At 37.2% G+C, this 10,199-nt stretch overlaps 2 long non-coding RNA genes across 2 annotated transcripts; one reads left to right on the top strand and one right to left on the bottom strand.

Annotated features, from left to right (window-relative positions):
- Window positions 2,797-4,198, top strand: LOC110263958. The gene is made up of 3 exons (XR_002349685.1): window positions 2,797-3,012; window positions 3,105-3,158; window positions 3,242-4,198. It is a non-coding gene; the product is annotated as an uncharacterized LOC110263958 (long non-coding RNA).
- On the bottom strand, window positions 6,534-7,679 carry LOC107648153. The gene is made up of 3 exons (XR_001621755.2): window positions 7,489-7,679; window positions 7,343-7,396; window positions 6,534-7,265 (listed from the first exon to the last, which is right to left on the bottom strand). It is a non-coding gene; the product is annotated as an uncharacterized LOC107648153 (long non-coding RNA).

Genomic DNA, 10,199 nt, shown 5'->3' with positions numbered 1-10,199 from the left:
TGTGTTTTGAATTATATATTAATCATTATATCTTAGGATAATTTATATCTTTAGGATAATTTATGTTTTAAAATGTTTTTAAAAAATACACATAAATTGTCTTAAGATACAGAACTTTTAAAATTAACGTAAATCGTCTCGGTATGTGATGATTTATGTAACAGCCCAAACCACCCGCTAGCACGATATTGCGTTTCATGATTAAGGTAATGGATATATGTATTAAAGGGTTACAAGCCACGTTCCCCTATAATGCTGATAATGAATTATTATAAGTGAATAGATATATATATGTTATGTATATGTAACAAATCTTTCTTTGTTTCTTATATAGATATATAATAAATATATATAGTGGCTTATATGTATAATAATATCCTTCGGCCATTTTTTTTCTTTTTGAACAATAATAATAATAATAATAGTAATAATAATATTTATAAAAATCAATTTAGACTGTAACTATTAATATAGTTTCTGATAGATAATTTAAAATAATAGAATAAGTCATAATTAAATTAAATTTTATTTTTAAATTTAAAATATAAAATTTAATTTTAAAAACTCGGGTTGTTATATTCTACCCACCTTATAAAAATTTTCGTCCTCGAAAATTGATATAAGATAGAAAAGATTCATATCAACTCCATTTTTAAAAATATCGAAGAAAAGAAATAGAGAGGTGTGGCATGTTCAGTTTGCAAAAGCGAAAGGAACCATATCTCATGAAAGAAGTCTGAAACAAAGAATCTTACGACAAGCAACCAAGGAAGAAATTCACATTAGCACGAATAAGGATTATACGTTGAACCAGAACTAACCCCTAAACTTAACTTCTAACGTTCCCAAAACCCACGATTCACGTTACCTATTACTTCTATTTCATCCATGACAACCCATTAGTGTTCCCGTACACATAAATCATTAGTATTAGGTTAGCCAGACCAAATACCATGAGGTATGCAATGGTAGACTAACAGCGTTAATCATCAGACAGTCATGCATATCAAATCTAAATTCTTGTTATCAGAACAAGTCACTAAGTATGACAGACACTCAGAGTATGCAATGAAGCATAGTCAGTCCATTCCCAAGGCTCTAACGGAAATAAACTGCTCTGATACCATCTATAACAGCCCAGATCACCCGCTAGCACGATATTGCGTTTCATGATTAAGGGAATGGATATATGTATTAAAGGGTTACAAGCCACGTTCCCCTATAATGATGATAATGAATTATTATAAGTGAATAGATATATATATGTTATGTATATGTAACAAATCTTTCTTTGTTTCTTATATAGATATATAATAAATATATATAGTGGCTTATATGTATAATAATATCCTTCGGCCATTTTTTTTCTTTTTGAACAATAATAATAATAATAATAATAGTAATAATAATATTTATAAAAATCAATTTAGACTGTAACTATTAATATAGTTTCTGATAGATAAGCGACAGATGGGCCCCATCAGCCATAGGACAGGCATGCATCATATGCATTTATTTGTTTTGATTGCTATGCATTTCCTGGGATTGTCTAATTGATATATATCACCTGCTATATGTTATACTTGCTATTTGTACTATCTGCTCATTACTTGTGCGTGACCTTGTTTGGTTGCTTGTTTCTGTTGCATTGTGAATGATGGAGGGATGGAGGAAAAGGAGAAATGGTTTGGTGTTAGATTAGGATTGAAATTGAGTAAGTTAGGTAGATTTAGAATACCTACCCCTGTTATAGCTTCTGTTTAATAATTAAAAAGTTAATCAGATTTAGAATATCTACCCCTGTTCGCTTTTTATTAGTTCCCTTCCGGTTTGCGCAATACCGAAGATGTCGAAGTCTGGCAAACGAAAGGGAACTAAGAAAGATTTATATGTTTAATGTCGAAATAGAGATCGTAAAGTCAAAGACTTATGGAATGCAATAACGATGATAAGGGGCTACTAAGAGTACCGAAGCCGGTTGAATCCAGAAGACACCAAGAGAGGGTTATGTGTTGAGGTCGGAAGTTGAAATAAGAAATTATTGTTCGAAGCTTACAAGAGAAAATTTTTGAAGTTACCTAGAGATTTCTAAAACATACCACGAATCAAAGAAGATATTTTGAGCAGACAGAAATGAAGAACGAGGTGGAAATCTATGTGATTACAAGTTTGACGTATGAGAAAGAAATGAAAGACCACCAGAAACTGTTTGAAATGCTACAACCATCGAAGGTTCTACATTAAAGATAAAAGAGAATAGCCATCGATTTCATAGTAGGTTGCCAAGGACTAGGACAAAAGGTGATACTGTCAGGGAATCGTGGACCAAGTGATCAAGTCCATTTTGCCCATCGGAGTAAACTACTTATCGGGAATATCGAAGAGCCTATACATTAGAGAGAAGGTGAGACTTTACAGTATGCTAGACTCCTTTGAATTAACCGAAAACTGGAATATCAAACATCTTAGTTCCTGAATTTGACAGCCGAAACAACAGAGGAAGAGTTACGCAAATCTAAGTTAGAATTCTCACTATGAAAGCTGACAAAAGAGTTAGGTGGATCTAAGAAGAAGACTTCTCAAGTTGGAAGGAAGGGGATACCTATTTCTGAAGATCACTTCAATGAACTAGAATCGGATGATCAATCAAAAACTAAAAAGCTAAATGCCTATCACATCGGACAAGTGGCATATAGGATCGCTTTACTACCACATTGTTTGAACCTGCATGACGTGTTTCACATATCGCAGCTTCGACCAAACCGGTTGAACCGGGGCACAAATCGAGCCCGTGGGTCCAACCGGACCCATAATATAAAGGAAACAGCAGCCTTCTTCTTCCTCATTAGTTGCTGCAACGCCAAAACAGAATTGGAGGAAAGGGAGAGAAGCTCTCAAACCCTAACCCTTTGATCCACCATAACTCCTCCGTCCGGGCTCCGATCGCCGCACCGTTCACGGCCACGCGCTCAGCGCGTCAAGTTCTACCTTTCTATCCGAATAATTTCACTAGTAAGCCTCTTATTAAGTTCAGAATCCCTATCCCTCTTTCTTTGATAAACTTGAAAACCTATGGTGAATCTTGTCCAATTTCTATGTTCTAGGTTCAAGTTAGCTTCCGGAACTTGTGGGCTCAATCTATTGAGCATATGGGTGTGGTAAGAATACTCTAACCCTAGCTCAATCTTGTTTTTGGTAATAGAAAACTGAATTGGAATATATATATATATGTGTGTATTAGGTGTAGTTTAAGAGGGTGTTTATGCATTGGACTTGAATTTGGATTACTTGGAGCTTTGTTGGTGACAAGGCTTGCTTTTGGGCTGTTTGATTGAGCTTGGAGGGGCTGTGATTTTTGTATTGAGAGGCTGTCTTGGGTGAATTAAGTGATCGGCCAAGGTATGGTTTAAGTTTCGCACGTTTAATATTTACGGTGTTGTGAAAACTTAGGTTAGAGGAACCATAGAATAAGTTGGATTGTTTGTTGTATTTAATGATTAGACTTGTAATGTTGTTAGAATAGATTTGTTAGTAAATTTATGTATTAGAATTATGAGGTGTGAAAGTTATTAATGGTGTGCTCTTATATTTATTTATGGTGGATTAGAATTGGTGTTTGTTAATAAGGATGTAGAGTTGTGTTGTGGTGGTATTGTATATGCTGTAACTAATTATGTAATGATCGAAATTGCATGAGACCAAGTTTGAGCTAAACTTGGGAATATAAGGAACTAAATTGGAAAATTTGGGACTTTTTTGTTAAATATATAATTTATGGCAAATTTTTAAAGTTAGGTTGTTAAATCTGTCCAGCAGCAGAAAAGATCAAACAGGGCAGCAACTTGTTTGTCTTGCTGCGACTTCTACGAGTTGAGTTTTGGAGCGAAACCAAATTTTTTATAAAATTTGATTAACTTGCTTTATTTCTCTGAAATTTCAGAATTTTAAGAGTTGAGGATTGGGAGCTGTGAATTTTTGAATATTGGTGGTCAAAACTGAAAAGAAACAGATTTCAGCAAGCTATGCATCAACTTCCAATGCTTGTAACTCTTAGAATTAAATAGAAATTGTGTTGCAACCAAGACACACTTGTTTCTGGATGAGCTAGGGGTTCTCAAATCAAAATTTAGCTTAATTGGAGTTTTGTAATAAAAGTTATTCCAATTGAAAGGTACTAAGCTTGTTGGTTTTTAAAACAGATTTTGTCTCATTTTTACTTAACTTCGAGGTAATGTAACTTTTTTATTAAAAATGGTATTGACTCAGAACCAATTGAGAAAGAAACCTGGATGAGTAAAGTTTAACTACATTAATTTTCAAAGTCATTGGATTTAACTTGGATTTTATATTGAATTTTGAATATCACATGCTGCTGCTGTTTTTCTGGTTTTATGCACTGCAGAGCAGTCACGATTTTTCCTTTATTCCTGAGGCTAGAAAAATCAGAAAATTATGATATTTAGTTTGTTAGAAAGCTTATTTCAATATGAATGCCTGGACATAAAGTTTGTGCAATTCTGAGTTTATTTGCTATATTAGAAACAGAAAAGAAAATAGAGTGTCGAGGATGTCTTAGTGATAGTCATGAGTTCGAGAAGTTAAAGTTTAATCATCGTGTGATGTGATTGATTTAATGTTAGAGTTGGGTTGATTTTAAGATTATTTGATATTAAGAAGGATGAGAAGAGTTTGATGGTCAGGACCCGGAAAGGGTAATCAAGATGAATTATAAGGGAATGACGATGAAAAATGTGAAAGGGAGGTTGTTAATAAAAGGAGTTAATATGCCATGGCTTGATAAATGATTAAATAATGATTATGACTATGAAATGGCTTATGAATGATGATATCTGAGATACGAGTTTCCCTGGGTAAAAACCGTGGCTCGCCACCACGTGTTCCAGGTTGATTCTCGATACTCTGTTAACCCTACGTCGTAAGGGTGACCGGGCACGTATAAATTCCCGGGTATGGATAGCCCCCATTGAGTGATTTTATGAAATATGAATGTGAACTCTATGCATAGACTCTTAGGGATGCGCGACGGGGGACAGTCTAAGGTTTTCGGACTTGTCGGGTTGGCTGGATAATCGACAGATGGGCCCCATCAGCCATAGGACAGGCATGCATCATATGCATTTGTTTGTATTGATTGCTATGCATTTTCTGGGTATGCCTAAGTGATATATATTACCTGCTATTTGTTATACTTGCTATTTGTACTATTTGATCATTACTTGTGCGTGAACTTGTTTGGTTGCATTCAGGTAACGCACTCTGAATTTTGAGGACAAAATTCCTAATTAGGTGGGTAGGATGTAAACCCCTCTAAAATCGGTATATAATTAGTCAATAAATTAAATTTCAATAGGAAAATTAAATATGCAAAACTAATATCAAAATAGGATAGAGCTCGGCAAAACGAGAATTTTTATATCAATTTCGAAAATTTGGCTCAAAATCGGACCGGAAGGGCCGAACCGGTTGAACCGGGGCACAAACCGAGCCCGTGGGTCCCACCGGACCCATAATATAAAGGAAACAGCAGCCTTCTTCTTCCTCATTAGTTGCTGCAACGCCAAAACAGAATTGGAGGAAAGGGAGAGAAAATATTAGCATCATTAGCATACACACTGTATATATAAGGCATACTGTATGCGGCCTGACCCGTACAAAATTATAACCCTTGACAAGTAAACCGAGTATATACATATATAAAAATTTTAGGGTTAGTATTCCGAGTTCATTTTTCAAGGCCTCCTTAAAACAGTTCTCAGTGTGTGGGCGTCAAACTCGGGTTGTTATATTCTACCCACCTTATAAAAATTTTCGTCCTCGAAAATTGATATAAGATAGAAAAGTCAACTCTAACATTAAATCAGTCACATCACACGAAGGTTAAACTTTAACTTCTCGAACCCATGACTATCACTAAGACATCCTCGACACTCTATTTCCTTTTCTATTTTTAATATAAAAAATGAACTCGGAATTGTGCAAACTTTATGTCCAGGCGTTCATCTTGAAATAAGCTTTCTAACAAATCAAAGATCATAATTTTCTGATTTTTCTAGCCTTAGGAATAAAGGAAAAACAGTGACTGTTCTGCAGTGCATGAAACCAGAAAAACAGCAACAGCATGTGATATTCAAAATTCAATATAAAATTCAAGTTAAATCCAATTACTTTAAAAATTAATGTAGTTACACTTCACTCATCCAGATTTCTTTCTCAATTGGTTCTGAGTTAATATCATTTTTAATAAAGAAGTTACATTACCTGGAAGTTAAGTAAAAATGAGTCAAAATCTGTTTTTGAAACCAACAAGCTTAGTACCTTTCAATTTGAATAACTTTTATTACAAAACTCCAATTAAGCTAAATTTTGATTTGGAAACTCCTAGCTCATCCAGAAACAACTGTGTCTTGGTTGCAACCCAATTGCTATTGAATTCTAAGAGTTACAAGTATTGGAAGTTGATGCATAGCTTGCTGAAATCTGTTTCTTTTCAGTTTTGACCACCAATATTCAAAAATTCACAACTCCCAATCCTTAACTTTTAAAATTCTGAAGTTTTAGAGAAATAAAGAAAGTTAATCAAATTTTATAACAAAATTAGTTTCACTCCAAAACTCAACTCGTAGAAGTCGCAGCAAGACAAACAAATTGCTGTTCTGTTTAACCTTTTCTGCTGCAGGACAGATTTAACAACCTAACTTTAAAAATTTGCCATAAATTGTATATTTAACAAAAAGGTCCCAAATTTTCCAGTTTAGTTCCTTATATTCCCAAGTTTAGCCCAGACTTGGTCTCATACAATTCCAATCATTACATAATTAGTTACAGCAAATGCAATACCACCACAACACAACTCTACACCCTTATTAACAAACACCAATCCTAATCCATCATAAATAAATATAAGAGCACACCATTAATAACTTCCACACCTCATAATTCCAATATATATAGCCACCAACAAATCTATTCCAACAACATTACAAGGCTAATCATTAAATAGAACAAACAATTTAACTTATCCTATGGTTCCTCTAACCTAAGTTTTCACAACACCGTAAATATTAAACGTGCGAAACTTGAACCATACCTTGGCCGATCACTTAGTTCACCCAAGGCAGCCTCACAACTCAAAATCACAGTCCCTCCAAGCTCAATCAAATAGCCCCAAAGTAAGCCTTGTCACCAACAAAGCTCCAAGTAATCCAAATTCAAGTCCAATGCATAAACACCCTCTTAAACTACACCTAATACACATATATATGTTTCAATTCAGTTTTCTATTACCAAAAACAAGATTGAGCTAGGGTTAGGGTGTTCTTACCATACCCATATGCTCAATAGCTTGAGCCCACAAATTCCGGAAGCTAACTTGAACCTAGAACATAGAAATTGGACAAGATTCACCATAGGTTTCCAAGTTTACCAAAGAAAGAGGGATAGGTATTCTGAACTTAATAGGAGGCTTACCAGTGAAATTGTTCGGATAGAAAGGTAGAGCTCGACGCGCTGAGCGTGTGGCCGCGAACAGTGCGGCGATTGGAGCCCGGACGGAGGAGTTATGGTGGATCAAAGGGTTAGGGTTTGAGAGCTTCTCTCCCTTTCCTCCAATTCTGTTTTGGCGTTGCAGCAACTAATGAGGAAGAAGAAGGCTGCTGTTTCCTTTATATTATGGGTCCGGTTGGACCCACGGGCTCGGTTTGTGCTCCGGTTCAACCGGTTCGGTCCTTCCGGTCCGATTTTGGGCCAAATTTTCGAAATTGGTATCAAAATTCTCGTTTTGACGAGCTCTATCCTATTTTGACACTAGTTTTGTATTTTTAATTTTCCTATTTAAAATTCGATTTATTGACTAATTATTTTCCGATTTTAGCGGGGTTTACATTCTACCCACCAAATTAGGAATTTTGCCCTCAAAATTCAGATTCAATTATCTGAAAAGAGGTGTGGGTAGTCCTTTGGCATATTCAGAGTTTCTTGAAACCGACTTCGTCACTCGATACGTCCATCTCCTTTCATTTAAGCTGGCTTAGGTTGTAAGACATGAATTTGATTTAGAGGCGTGCTTCAGAAGTTTCGACATACGGAGTATGTTGGAATAGGTTCGAAAGGTATGACAAAAACTATTTGGCACGCCACTGACCATCAATACTCTCCAAAATTTGAAATAGGCTAACTTGGCGGGATTTAATTTCTTAGATCTGCCTATCTCTTTTGTCGGCTCCCATAATGAGAATCTTTACTCAAATTTGCGTAACTTTTCCTTTGTTGTCTCGGCTATCAAATTCAGGAATTAAGACATTCGATGTTCCAGTTTCCAATTAATTCAAAGGCTGTTTAGCATACTGTAGAGTCTCACCTTCTCCCTGATGTATAGTCTCGTTAGTTTTCCTAATAAGTAATTTGCTCCGATGGGCAAAACGGACTTGATCACTTGATCCACGATTCCCTAACAGTATCACCTTTTGTCTTAGACCTTGGCAATCTATTACGAAATCGATAGCTATTCCCTTTTACCTTTAATGTAGAACCTTCGACGGCTAACCGGTGTATTTCTAGCGCATTAAACTAATCATAGGCTTTGTGGTCGACAAGAATTTAAAGCTCCAAAACTCTTTTTGACGGCGCATGCTTACCTGCTTCATCTTTTGTATCCAAAAGTCATGCTCTTAAGGAATCAACATTTCCACAGTCACAACTATATTCTATACGTGATACTAATATAGGCTCGAGTTAATTTTCAAAAGGACATTAAGCTCAAAAAATGAATGAGCAATACAAACGGTGTTCGTAATGAGTCAGAAAGGAAATCTTGTACACGGTTAATCAGGATTATACCGAAATGATGGAATACACAAGGAGAGGAACTTGGGTGCATCTCAAGAAAATAGTTCAAATTAGAGACCTTTTGTAGGAAGAATAGAGCGTACAGAGTCAAAGAAGTCTCAGCTGATTCTGAAGAACATGGTTTGCGAATAGGGGCAACTCTTGTCATAGCGAGCATACAAGATTCAAGGATTACGCGCTTATACCAAGACAAGCTCAGACTCATCCTGGAAGAAACAATATTCATGCGCACAAGGAGTAAAGTTAGAAAGGTAGTCAAGCTATTTAGGAAGAGCTCCGGATCGAATGTTCTCCGTCTTTGACCTCGATTACGCTCACGACCGCGCCCACGAGACGCCATTTGGTTCCTGTTCACACCAAACAAGTGATATCAAGGTGATCAGTCTCAATATCTCTAGTTTAGTATTTCAAAGTCCCAAATGCATGCTCATGAGCATTCATGCCTCATATATCAATTAGATACCCTAAATAGCATGTATAGACACCCAGAGTATGCCCAGAGGCATAATCAGTCCGTCCCTCAGGCTCTATAGGAACGAACTGCTCTGATACCATAATGTAACACCCTACCATACTTAATCTTATGCTTAAGTCATAAGACTGAGTTAGTAAGGTATTACGACCTCTAAGAATAGTAATATATATGCTAAATTTGGTGAATTTACACCGTGTCGATTTTTTTTGCCGATTTTTTTACCGCCCGGAAAGCCGGAAATTCAAAAAAAATGAAAAACGGAGCAAACGTGCGATTTTTGACCTGGATTTTTTTGTGCAGCCTTCACATAATATTACCAAGGTTCCCTCAAAATTTTAGAAAAAATGCACGAGCCAATTATGAGATATGAAAATTTGGCTCCTTCATTGCAACGCTCCGAGCCATCGTTGCAACGGCGGGTGCCTCCGTTGCAACGAAACCAGCCAACGATGCACCTAACCCAGCATCCGTTGCAACGCGCCCTGCCTCCGTTGCAACGCACCCTGCCTCCGTTGCAACGCGCCCGGCCAACGTTGCAACGCACCCAGCCAACGTTGCACCGCCCCCAGCATCTGTTGCAACACGCCCAGCATCCGTTGCAACGCCCCCAACCAACGTTGCAACGCGCCCTGCCTCCGTTGCAACGTCACCAGCATCCGTTGCAACGCGCCCTGCCTCCGTTGCAACGTGCCCGGCTAACGTTGCACCGCCCCCAGCATCCGTTGCACTGCCCCCAGCCAACGTTGCAACGCGACCTGCCTCCGTTGCAACGCGCCCAGCATCCGTTGCAACGCCCCCAGCATCTGTTGCAACGCCCCCAGCCAACGTTGCAACGCGCCCTGTCTCCGTTGCAACGTCA

The sequence above is a fragment of the Arachis ipaensis genome, chromosome B06 (genome assembly GCF_000816755.2).
Source record: "Arachis ipaensis cultivar K30076 chromosome B06, Araip1.1, whole genome shotgun sequence".
NCBI lineage: Eukaryota > Viridiplantae > Streptophyta > Magnoliopsida > Fabales > Fabaceae > Arachis > Arachis ipaensis.
Note: the sequence above shows the minus strand (reverse complement) of the source record. Positions and strands in the feature narration are given on the sequence as shown.